Source organism: Anarrhichthys ocellatus, unplaced genomic scaffold (assembly GCF_004355925.1).
Source record: "Anarrhichthys ocellatus isolate YVR2014 unplaced genomic scaffold, GSC_Weel_1.0 scaffold20, whole genome shotgun sequence".
Lineage (NCBI taxonomy): Eukaryota > Metazoa > Chordata > Actinopteri > Perciformes > Anarhichadidae > Anarrhichthys > Anarrhichthys ocellatus.
This window is the reverse complement of record NW_022280050.1, coordinates 3,078,722-3,087,762: the sequence shown is the minus strand read 5'-3', so window position 1 is coordinate 3,087,762 and position 9,041 is coordinate 3,078,722. Positions and strand designations below refer to the sequence as shown.

Sequence of the window (9,041 nt, the reverse complement as noted above, 5' to 3'; positions counted from 1 at the left end):
GTGCAATGGTTACGTATTATTGTAATGTGCAATGGTTACGTATCATTGTAATGTGCAATGGTTACGTATCATTCTAATGTGCAATGGTTACGTATTATTGTAATGTGCAATGGTTATTATTCTAATGTGTAATGGTTACATATTATTGTAATGTGCAATGGTTATGTATTATTCTTGGTTAGGATGAGTTTCCTCAACCCTGTGAAGGTGGTCTTTAAGATACTATTGCTATAAATGTGATGTATATTCTAGTCTCAGCAAGTTTCATTCAACTATATATTACACGTAATACCACATATAGGGCTATGTGACTTTCTATCTTCCAAAACATTAAGTTTTGATCCACCTCTATTGCACAAAGTATCACTCTTCTCAGTCATGTGTCAACTTTTGTACCTGGGTCAGCTGTTGTTTCTGTGATCTCATCTCAACGTTACAAGATGTACAATACACTGTAAAGTGATAGCAAGCACCGTGGAACAGCTCAAAAGGGTTGAAAATGAATTGAAATAATGGTTTTCTAAGTTTGTAAAGGTTAACGTTAATGTACTTTACTTAGGACCCAGGTAGATTTAAATATATATATATATATATTTCTTTCAAATTTCAACGTTGACAACCTGATATTGTCAGAACCGAAAGAGTGTCGTTAGTTAGAAAACCATCTGTACATTTCGTTGCTGCAACATAACACTGGGGTTGCCCTTACTTGGAGTTACATTCAGCAAGAACCTAATTAGTTAACTGGCAATCACTTGATCTTAAAACGGCAACGCTAACGTTAGCTAACGTAGCACTTGTGGACCTTTTGATAACACGTAGCTGATATATAGACCTTCCACAGGAGACTGTAATAAATAAGTATCTGTCTTACACACACACCAACCACCACTGAGTCCCATATGTAAACACACTCACTGTGTCACTTAGGTTAAGTGGGTTAAGTCTGTTGCTAGCCAGCTAGCTAGCCGCGCTTGCCAATGCTGCTACATCAGATTTAGCTTAAAGTAGTTAGTAAAAGTGCTGAGGAAACGAAGGAAGAGAAGCGGAAGTGCCTTCAAAAATAAAGCTCGTTCAACACTTGACTCTGGACGCACTGCGGACAATCTGAATACACTTTAAAGTCTACATAATAATACAAGTTGTTCATATAAACATGTGGATACTACCGCTATAATTGTGCGATGTACAAAACAAATTCGTTGTCATACCTGCCTTGTATTATAAAACATGAAAACAAGCGCATCACTAAATGCTTTACTCTGAAGGCCGTGACCGGAAGTTCCATTTACGTGCATCACTTGACAAACATCTACGGCCTGTTTGCAGCTAGTTAGCTAGCTGCTAGCAACTTGCTGCACACATTGCTCCGTCTATGTTTTTGTTGTGTACAGTTGACACCGCACCCGCATAACATTACACGTGCAGCATTCAATAATGCACTCTAGTTCGCACCAAACGACATACATGGCACAAAACACAACTTTCATTTGCACATTTCGCCAAACTTGTCAGCGGGGGCTACTTCGGTTTTGGCGCTAGCGCCTCAAGCTTCCTCAGCCACTCTGCTCAATAGGCCGCAATGTTATTGACGGCTAGTGAAGCTAACTAGCTATCCCGCTACGAAGACAAACAAGAACATACGTCTCAATGGTGCACAACTGATATGTCAACTGTTAAAGCTGCATTGTTTCTTCTTACCTGCTGTGCGTCTTAAAGCCGTTTAGCTGTCATGATTGTTATGCAAGACTACAGTATAACGATGGTGTGCGGAATAGTCAAATACACCATCACATTTCACGAGGGCTTGGATTCTTTTTTTTTTGTTTTTTTTTACATTTGTCGCCATCTAGTGGTGAACATCGGTTGGTGAGGAAGAGTGCGCTCCTGATCGCTGCTGCTGATCATGTTCCCTATCGCTTTAGTTTGGCGACCTACTTCTATCGGCTAAAAAGGATCTTCAATAATAATGTCTTAATGCAATTGTTGGTCTTTTTTATCATAATTGTTTTTGCTTCTTTGAAATAGGCTACTCACTCAAAAACATAACATATGGAATAATATATGGAGTGGTAAGAAGTTAAGCAGTGATAATGAATTATATTAATAGCTTGTAGACTATAGTGGCTATGACATGTGGTCATCTGATAGAATATATGCCGACATTAAGCACGGATATTATTGGGTCAGAGGCTACATGAAAAATCCCTTTTATGCAGTCATGTCTGGCCTACATGTGATGGGGTGTATGTCTATTTCCGGATGGTTACAATAGTCTACTCATTCGGCATATTTTCTTGCCTGAATTAAACTACGAAAGCAAAGCTGATTTTAAAATTTTGCTGACTGATAGTGATCATGTAACTCACAAAAGTGCCATTGTAGGTTGGGCATATAGTCTATAAAGCAGATGTCCCTTCCAAAAAAACAACATCTAACAGCCTTTTCAAATATGACCGTGTCACATTCAATAGTTTATCTCCTGCATTATAGCTGATTTAATACTATGACTTTACATGTAATTTCCAGTCCATCTGTCCTTTATTTATGGGATTATCATGGGATTAGTTATTTTTGAAAGGTGGCGTTATAAGGCAACACTACATATGTAGCAACCTTATAAGGATTATTTTATGCAAATTAGCAGTTAATCAAGTGCAACCGGGTTCAATGCAATAACCATCTGGATTCATCTATTTATCCTTCGACTTTGACACAAAAAAGGGATGTTGAGGGTCGTGATAAAATGATAGCCTGTCATGCCAAGCCACACATAAAAACACACACACACGCACACACACACTTCACCGTGAGGAATACTAATCAACCTGTTCACCGTCAAGTGCAGTTGCTTGGCGCACAACTTCTCAATTCTGTGTCTAGAAATGTCTCTGCTGGATTTAATCCAACAAACCTCCACCTGCTGAATAGTATCGGGTTTTTTGCAACGTTCTTTGAACAGACCACGACAGTTATCACTCCGGTCTCCCCCTGTCTCTGTCTCTTCTGACGTGCGACATGCATCCGGAGTGAATGTATCTGGGGACAGACAGCCTACGCCTGCACCGCTTCTGGCAAGGGAAGCCCCCACGCGTTGCGCGCCTGGATCGCCGGTAGAAATTCGCGTCGCGGAGTGCGTGTGCATGTGCATGAGGCTCTAGATGTGTGTGTTCGCGCACGACAAAACCCCTGGCTCCGTCTTCAACAGTTGCTACCGGAGCGGCGGAGAGGAGAGGTGGAGAGCGAGAGAGATAGCAGACTGAGGACGGACGCGGAGCCCCACGCCGCTCTGCCCGGCTCTGCTCCTGACATGCAGTCGTTCATCTCTCCGGTGACCAAGGCCATCCTAGTAGCGCTCTTCATCTTCGCCATACTCCTCATCCTCTATGTGATCCTTTGGTACATCTGCAGGGACGTGGACTGCGACCACGGTATTTGAGGATTCCAAACGGGAATAACGGGAATTTCACAATGGGGCGCACAGTGGAGCCCGCAGAGCCCAGGGTCATCCCGTAAGTCTGCTGTCTTCCTTTTTGTCTTGTTTTTCTTGATGTGCCTGTTTAGGTTGTCTGTGAATGCATGCGCGCGTGTATGTGTACACGCTGTTCCTGTCGTGCGTAATGTTAAATGCGCTCTGGTTAGAAGGCAGGTGATGACCGAAGTGCGTCTCACTGGCACCCGGTATCCCAAACCATGAATGAGCAGAGCCCCAAATTTCTTTAACTTGACAGCGATCATCTATCAATGGCCCACCGGTTTATGTGTTACAGTCCCGCTGTCGTAACTGACAGTGAATTCTCAAATGTGATACAATGTCATCAAGAGGATATCGAACTGGTGTCGAACAGTAGACGGTGCGGGCGCGCGTGTGTGGGCTCTCAATTAATCAAGTAGGAAGATCGCCGGTGACATTGCGGTAAACAGCGTGTGTGTCCCTTAAGGTCAAGACCATACAGTGTTTACATCAGGTTGCCAATATTGTTTTGTTCTCCCCCCTCACTCTCTGCCGCCTTCGGTATATCTGCAGCATTAGTTCACGTTCAGATCATCTTAGTCTCTGAGGATGCTCCCACATTGGGATTTTACATCCAACGAGATAACGGGATTATCTATATCTATATTATCTATATTCCTGTGCGTCTTATTCCTAATCGGTTTTGTGCCATGCTTTTGGCTCCTTATCATGAATACGGCGCTAATGCTTTTACGCATGGTGCATTTAGATTCCCCATGACATCAGTGAGCTTGGTTAGAATGCTTTGTCCGATCTTAGTTTAGAAGATGCTCTGACATGTAGGCTACTCTCTCTCTCTCACACACACACACACACACACACACACACACACACACACACACACACACACACACACACACACAGCCACACACAGCATTGCTCGCTTAATGAAGGACTTCTCAATATTGCCAGCACGTTGGCCCCCAATGCCTACATGCTGTCACATGGTCCACAGAGATACATGTGAGATATGATAAGGTGCCATTTTTCATCAGGGTCTCAAAGCATTTCGTTTTCATCCCCAGCAACACAGAACCAGAGAAATTAACACATTTAGCACATTCTAAAGTGGATGATGTGAAGGACAAACCAAGGACATGTTGCTTTATAAATGTTTTTTGTGAAATTTAAGCAGGCGGATGCATAACAACACCCCGTTTTTGTATGTCTTCATTTGCACAAAAGAGTTTCTTTTTAGGTTCATGTGAATCTTTATAAATTACATTTATGTTACACATCTTGATGTAACATGAGGATGGCCTTTTTACATGGAAAAAGCGTGTCTAGATCCCTTATAAAATATTGCAGATTGTTAAATGATATTTGATGACTGCAGCTCACACTGTAGTTTAGCCACATTTGTATGGAGCACCACATCCCTATTTTCCCACCTCAAACACCCCAGAGGATTTAAAGAGCCGAGCATCTCCCCTCACGCACAGAGAAAGTGCAAATTTAGGCTTACATTTTTTTTTAAACCTTCTTATTTTGAGCTACGGGCACCATAATATTAAAAAATCCATAAGTAGCCTGGATGCAGCGATAAGGATGGAACCCCCGCTGCCTCCTAAACTGTTGTGTGTTTCTCCCACGGAGAAGAGGAGAGAGTCTGGTGGGATGGCAGATGCCCTCTTTGACCGGACTCCAAAATGATTGCTGTCAGCATGAGTACGCAAGCAGCCTGTATCGCCCCTCAAAACACCCCCGCCACACAGACACACACGCATATAGACTGTAAATGACAGTCCCGACTCTACCAGCCCCCAGTAATGACATAGAGCGTGAGAGAAAGACAGCAAAAAGGTATATGATAACTGTCTCAACTGTGTCTCTGTCTGTTTAAACCGGTGCCATGGATTGTCTGTGTGTGTATGCAAGTGTGTGTGTTAAGATGGAAAGAAGGGAAAAAGCTGTGTTTGAGCGACTGTGTATGTTTGGGCAGTTTGTTGAAGAAGGAAGGCGGTGCGTGTGTGTGAGTGTGTGTGTGTGTGTGTGTGTGTGTGTGTGCGTGTGTGTGTGTGCCAGCGTGGGAGGGGGTTAAACACTGACATGCTCCAGAATGACAGATGAAAAAAAAAAGTGGAGCAGGGAAGGCTCAGAGGGACTCAACAGGGGAGAAAGGTGTGTGTGTGCGTGCCTCTGCATGCATACATGAGCATGAGTAAAATTCACTCAAGTTTATTGAAAATATTTTCGTTCATTAAATACATATACGCTGTAGTATTGCATTGTACTAGCCGTGTATTGGCAGAAGTAATGGTTTATGTATAGTGAGTAGCCTAAAAAGTAAAACATTAATAATCCTGCTCACATTAACGACCCAACTTTTACTGCTTTAAGAACTTGTATTCTTTTTTACAAATACAATAAATATGTACCATAAAAACATGATGCTATGTGGGAGGCAGGCAGGCACCGTTCTTTCAGAATGCTTGAACGTTAACCTTCATAGATCCAAATTCAATTGCGATTGAAGTCATGAAATATGTAGGGACAAAGGTAAATTATTGAAGCCTGAGGCTGTGGGGAGGGGATTTGTTATCATATTCTCTCCTTACAATGTTCATAAACTGCATATGACAAAGTGTGTGTGTATGAATGTGTGTGTGTGTGTGTGTTTCCATCAGCGTTTCATTATCACAAATCGTTTATGATGGTCTGATAAACTAGACCCTCATGCTGATACATTCTACAGTCCCATACAATACCGCCTTCATAAACGTCTGTCGCTGAGGACGTGAAGAATGCTGGAAACAGTCTGTTTAAGAATTAGATATGATCAAAGAAGTTTCACATCTTCAAACTATAAATGTGACTATAACGGTCAGGATTTTCACTCGGGTTGCTGAGAGGTGTTTATGGTCTGAGCAGAAGCTACAATGCAATAATGCTTTTCTTTGGCATTCACTCTGAATAACTCATAGCTTTGTAATATTTCTATTTTCAATATATGACCTTCAAGTATTAAACAGCTGCAAACTTAATTTAGACTACAAATGTTCATTATTGGTCCACAACAAGAACAAATATCTAGCTATTCAATACGTATAGATATTAAATTAATGAAAAGATCATAAAAATCTGAAAATGTAACCTTAAAGTGGCAACGCTTTATGTTTCCCACATTAAACACTTTTCTTGGTTGGAGGTCGGAGGTCAGGGTCATCTACAGAATAGTGCTGGAGCTGGAGGGTCAGGGTTTTGCTCAAGGACACTTCAGTAGGAGTGGACACTTCATGGCAAAGGGACTTGAACATGGCTCGCTGAGGTCTCTTAGCTGAATGTGCTATTCAAACAGTGTTGAATAATAGTTAAACGATGTTGAAATGTTCATTGGACTCCCAGTAGGCTGCATTTCCTTGAAGGACATTCTGCTTTTCACTCATACTAATCAAGATTTGACATTGGAATTTAGTAACCCTCATCTTTGCGTGACTTGAATAATGTGATGGTTATTTTAGTCATTTAAATTACCTGTTTTAGACAGTTAAAATATACGACAATGAGCAATAATTATCATTGTATTTTAAATGTTTTAAATATGTTTAAAAATTGTTTAAATATTTTGCAAAGTGAAGTAGGGCAATAAATTAAAGATGGCCACATTATTGATATTGTCATTGTTGTGTTCAGTTTTTATGTATATTTCTCTGTTTCGAAGACCCTCAAATGACTAAATTCATTCTCCTGAACCCTAATCCTAACCTCATAGCTGTATGAACAGGATAACTCAAAAAACATGTTCTGAGTGTAACGGAATTTACTTAGGCCACGGACCGAAAACTAAGTCTAGTATTCGGAACAGGAATTATAACAAGGCTCTCTTTAACATCATGACAGAATATTTTCACCTTTTCATGAACTACTGCACTGGGGCAAGTATCTCACAGTTGTTGTATCACTGTTTGTATTCTAATGCATATTCATAAGCAGATTCAGAGTTCTTAACATTTGCTCTCATTAACATAACAAATTCAGTTTCAAATTCAGCCTTTCACTCCTCAGTGCTCGCTACTTGCTTGAGTCCCAACGATTAATCGTCTCAATTTCGCACTTGTTGTGTTTTTTGGATCTCCTCACTCTAATTTATTGACTTCCATCAGGGCTACATGCCTGGGGCGTCCTGTTGCACTTACGCCCCCTTGTCTCTCTTCTTTCCTTTCCTATCAGCTCTCTAGTGTACTCTCATAAAGGCAAACAATTCCCCAAAACACTTAAATAAGCTCTACATCACAAAACTGAGTCCTCAAACGGCGCCTTTAAGGATTGAAGCCTGGTCAAGATGACCCAACGTCACACTAATGCCCTCATTGTGAAGGTCTGAAACTCAAATTGGCTCTCAAAAAGAAACAAAACACACATACACACACACACACACACACACACCTCAAAGCCATAAAAATAGATTGTGAGTGACTCAGCCGTTATGTAAAGTCCATCTCTGATAGGGTCGCCTGGGGCTGTTTATGTCAGTTTAGGTTGACGGCACTGGAGCTGAGGTGACATGCATCTGCTGTGTCCAAGTTTCAATACGCACTCACACACTTTCACACAAACACACGCACACTTTCCTTTCCCCATATGCGTGCAAGCCTCTCCCCCTCTCACTCTTCCTTCCTTTTTCCTCCTCTAAGCCGACATTCCCTAGTGTGTGTCCCCCGATGGACAAAGATGTGATACAGTCAGCGTAATGCACTCCCTCCAGCCCAAACAGCGTTCATTATTAGCATTCAGCGCAGACTGGGAGGGAAACACCACGTTAGACATGAATTACATCAGCCATCCCTCTGGCCGGGTGGACGGTTCAATCAATACTGGTAAACATGAGCAAACCAGGACTTGAATCTATAGCGCTAGACTGATGCATTAGCTTGCTGTTGTCTTTAATTAACATCAGATCTTGTGCTGTCTATATCAACCACCTATCATCAAACAGATGCGATGCAGTGTGTTTGATTAAATATGTATCACCTGCACTGGTTTCCTATGGGTAAACCCTAACTTGCATTCATTATATTGAGAAGTTTTAATCATCTTTCATGCAAATATGTCACCCCCCCCCCTGTTATTAACCTGGGCTTTTCCATCCTCACTTGCATGGAATTCATGAGAAAACACTACGGAGTGTTTTTGAATAATATTGAAGGCTCTAGTTTGAAAAGGATCACATTTAAATATCTAAATTTAGCCAAAAGTGTTTTTTTGCCACCCAATAACTCACACTGGTCCAGCACTCATCTGTTGTGGCTCAAAGTGGGCGAAGGCGATATTAGTGGAGACTTGCTGTAATGATATTTCTGTCATGCCATAAATAATCAGGGGCTTTATCACATTCATATCGGTGATATCTGATTCAATTTTCTTTGACACAATAACACTCCCAAACCAAAATGTGTGTTCATACAACCGCATGAGTTGAGGCATCGGTGTTGTCGGGTGGGTGACAGGCTTGAAGCCAACAAAGCAAAACACAGACACAGACACACACACACACACACACACACACACACACACACACACACACACA

The 9,041-nt window shown here is 41.6% G+C and overlaps 2 protein-coding genes across 3 annotated transcripts in view; one reads left to right on the top strand and one right to left on the bottom strand.

Annotated features, from left to right (window-relative positions):
* Positions 1-1,827, bottom strand: part of znf148 (zinc finger protein 148) — a 7,065-nt gene extending 5,238 nt beyond the window's left edge. For both annotated transcript variants that reach the window (XM_031858226.1, XM_031858227.1), the window contains exon 1: positions 1,702-1,827. The gene's annotated coding sequence lies outside the window, so the exon portion shown is untranslated. The remainder of the gene's footprint in view (positions 1-1,701) is intronic.
* Positions 1,828-2,828: 1,001 nt separating this feature from the next.
* Positions 2,829-9,041, top strand: part of LOC116389572 (dehydrogenase/reductase SDR family member on chromosome X) — a 36,397-nt gene continuing 30,184 nt past the window's right edge. Inside the window, exon 1 of the mRNA XM_031858348.1 lies at positions 2,829-3,512. The gene's annotated coding sequence lies outside the window, so the exon portion shown is untranslated. The remainder of the gene's footprint in view (positions 3,513-9,041) is intronic.